Consider the following 3,778-nt stretch of genomic DNA (forward strand, 5'->3'; position numbering starts at 1 on the left):
TTGTTTGTTAGAATTATTGTAAGCTCTAATCTTGTTATTCGCGTATATAGTTGTAATCAAAAACTGCTTATGTTTTCATCATTCATGAAATCTTGAAAGAAGTACAACTATGAGTTGGAAAAAAAACCGCTAACAATGTCATTGACCGTATGTTTGAAGGCCAGACAAATATTTGAGTCTACCTTAATTTCTCTTCATCATAGAAAACGTTTGTATTCTATCATTGATCGCTCTATAGCTGAACACGTGTTAATAACATGACCAACACCACTCACTGGTGTGTAGGCTTCGCTACTGCACTAAAAACGTCGAAAATACAACTCCGCTAAGGACAAAGGCTTTCTTGAAAGCCCATCTCTTACCCGGGACAAAGAGGCTGTGCTTTGAATAATAGTCACCCTACCGATACCGTCAGCATCGGATGATGTTGCGATTGCCAAGTAGCTACTTATCTCACTACTTTGTTGATCTCGTTTAAGTTGAACTTTTCGAATTAAAGAATGAAATCGCAAAGATGGCGTCACTCAATAGAATGTTATTGCTATACATTGTTTATAACATCATAATGTTATTTAATACATTTTAAGCTAATAGGCAACTCTTTAGATGTCAACATCTAACACGTGTGAATTAGGGGATAGCCTACAACGTTTAGTTGGTTAGTTGGTTTCTATCTATATATTTTCAAATCATTATGTTTTTACGACAATTCACACATTGATTCGAAGATGCTGAAGCCTGTCTTTATAAAATAACTCGCATCGTTAACCTGTTGGAACAGACTGTTAGAATCATTGCAAATCATAACTTGGAACCCTATGAAAACATTAATATATCGTATGTAAAAATGTTAGGACAAAATTTCTTTCTTGCCTACTGCTATTGCCACAGAAACAATCTCTTCGAGAAATTATTTAATTTAGGCCCTAATATTCAATTGCTAAATGTCGATCACAATCTAATATTGATATTTCTTTGAGACACCCTTGCGGTTATTCAAGGAAAACTTCTATTTCGAAACTGAAGGAAGAAGTCTATCATATGAAAACTGGTAACTGGCATCTCAAATAACGTCGAAATACGCCATGTCTGGCAGTCTGAAAAGTCAGTGTTGCAAATGACTGGCGATTTTGCGCCAACTGGGGGTGTTCGCTATATTTCTGAAATTAGTAAGAAGGTTGTGTATTTGTTGAATCAAATTAAAAATAAAGATTAGCTTTCACCGCCATAAAATGAACGAACAGATAATTGTGACCAAACCTACAGGTTTAGAATACAAGTAAACATGAAATTTTCTCTGCCTGTTTATCTACTACTACTCTCTGCCAAGCGTCGTTTACCTCCTTGGAAAGTTGTGATACACCAAAATTTGATAAATTAGATGCAACTTAAGACTGGATACATGTGAATTTATACATGTCTTTAACAGTGTGTGTGTGTGTGTGTGTGTGTGTGTAGGCTACGTGTAAGCAATGAAAATTCTTTTTCAAGATTCTTATTCATCAATTCAATCCTCCATGACTGTCAGTTCCTAGGCATCAAAGATAGACAATGTGTATATTATTTAAGTTACCAATTCTTCGCGTCTTGCAAAAAAAAAAAAAAATTATTATTATTATTATTATTATTATTATTATTATTATTATTATTATTATTATTATTATTATTCGCCAAGCTACCACCCAATTTGGAAAAGTAAAATGACAGAAGCCCGAGGGTTCCAACAGCAAAGTAGATCAGGGAGGAAAGGAAATATATGAATAACGATTAAACTATATATGAGAATAGAAAAAAAAATAGAATATTTCAAGATCAGTAACAACGTTAAAATATATCAGTAATATATAAACTTTTACACGGGAGTTATCAAAAAAAGAAGGAAAAAAATTGCAATAGGTTCGAACTTATGAAGTTCCACCGATTCAACAAATAGACTGGGAAATTCATTCCACCATCTGGTCATAGCTGGGTTAAAACTTCAAGAATAATATGTAGTGTTGAATAATATGTAGTGAAGAAGGTAAGATTGTTAGAATTAACTGCATACCTAGTACTATATACAGGATATTACAGTCTTACAAGATCTGAATGCAAAGGATGGTCGAAATTATGATATTATGAAAAATGAACAAAGAAGTAACTTGACGACGGTGCTACAGACTGATATCAGGATCATGAATAAGGGAATTTAGTAAAACGTAAGTTCCTATCCAACAAAGTAAAATAAAGACCAAATGAGAACAAAACTCGAAACAAGGTAGAATGAAAGAATTAAAACATTCTTAAGACTTTCTCAATAGGCAACTTATTTGTTCAATGAAAGAAGAAACAGACTGGATGGGTTTCTCAAAATGAAATTTTGCAATCAAGAATCACAAATAGAATTGTAAATGAACTGGAGACATTGTCAATGCAAGTATTTGGATATTGTGGAGCTATTGTCCCACATGATTTGCACCATGCAATAATTTTACCTAGATCTCTAGTAAGGAGGTCACAACAATAGGCCCATTTGAGAGATGGAATTGATGAAATGAGAGGAACATCATCTGCACATCCAACAAACTTGTTTTCCAGGACAGACCTCATATGTGTATGATATAAAAAGTAATGGGCCGAGAATACTTCCTTGAAGAAAACCACATATTACATTCCTATAACTACTATGATACCCATCAACAACTAGTCTTTGCAATCTATTAGTACTTAAATTTTCAATAAAGATACTGAAAAAAAGATTCACCTTCTATTCCCATCTGTTTACATTTATTTGGAAAACTTGGGTCTCATGATTAAAGTGGTCAAAGGCAGCACTAACTCGTGCCCAATTATACTAAATTCTTGGAGGCAATCAAGGGATTTATATACCATATTGGAAATTGTAAGAAAGATACATGCTACAAGGCCTCATTAAACTGCAGGCTGGGGAAAGGATAGTTACCTTCAGGTACTTATTTAGATACTTTGCCAAAAGATAAGAGAGTTATGGAAAATTGGGCGGCAATCAGCTGCGCCAGAGCTACCACAAACATATTCCTAAAGGAGTAACATTAACAAATGTAAAACAGAACATCTTGATAACTTGTGAAAAGTAACAAAAAACTTAGGAGCTAATGTTATTTAGTTCTACACCTTCATATGCATCAAGGAATAAAAGCGTTTTAGTTTCATAGGACTGAATAGCGAAACTAGTTATTTTAGCTTCAGGAAAACAGGAACGAGGAAGATCGCGTGTCTCATTAATCTGGTTAATGTCACACATATCAGCCAAAAGGGTTTCATATTTCTTATGGTCAATTTGTTTTCCTTTCTATTTACTAAATCACGTATTTCGAGACAATATCATTATATACGAAGATTTATAAAAATACCACTTGGTTTTACCAAATACTTTAGGAGCCGTGTTATGTAACGTATGGAACTAGAGCGGCACGTTATGTAACGTAGATATTGTAGGGTAAACGTTGCATAACTACAGTGAAAACGCTCTTAACGTTTAAATTTACATTTACAGCAGTGCTTCTGAAAATTAAGGAGATATTCAATACCCACAAGTGGAGGTAGCGTCCTTGCCTGGTCATTGCCAGACTGGGGTTCGAGTCCCGCTCAAACTCGTTAGTTCCTTAGGTTGCTGAAGCCTCACCTTTCTTGTGAGCTAAGGATGGGGGTTGTGGAGCTTATAGATCTATCTGCTGAGTCATCAGCAGCCATTTCCTGGACCTCCTTAGTCTTAGCTTGGATGAAGAAGAGACTTGGGCGCTGATCATATATATATATA

Source organism: Palaemon carinicauda, chromosome 5 (genome assembly GCF_036898095.1).
Source record: "Palaemon carinicauda isolate YSFRI2023 chromosome 5, ASM3689809v2, whole genome shotgun sequence".
NCBI lineage: Eukaryota > Metazoa > Arthropoda > Malacostraca > Decapoda > Palaemonidae > Palaemon > Palaemon carinicauda.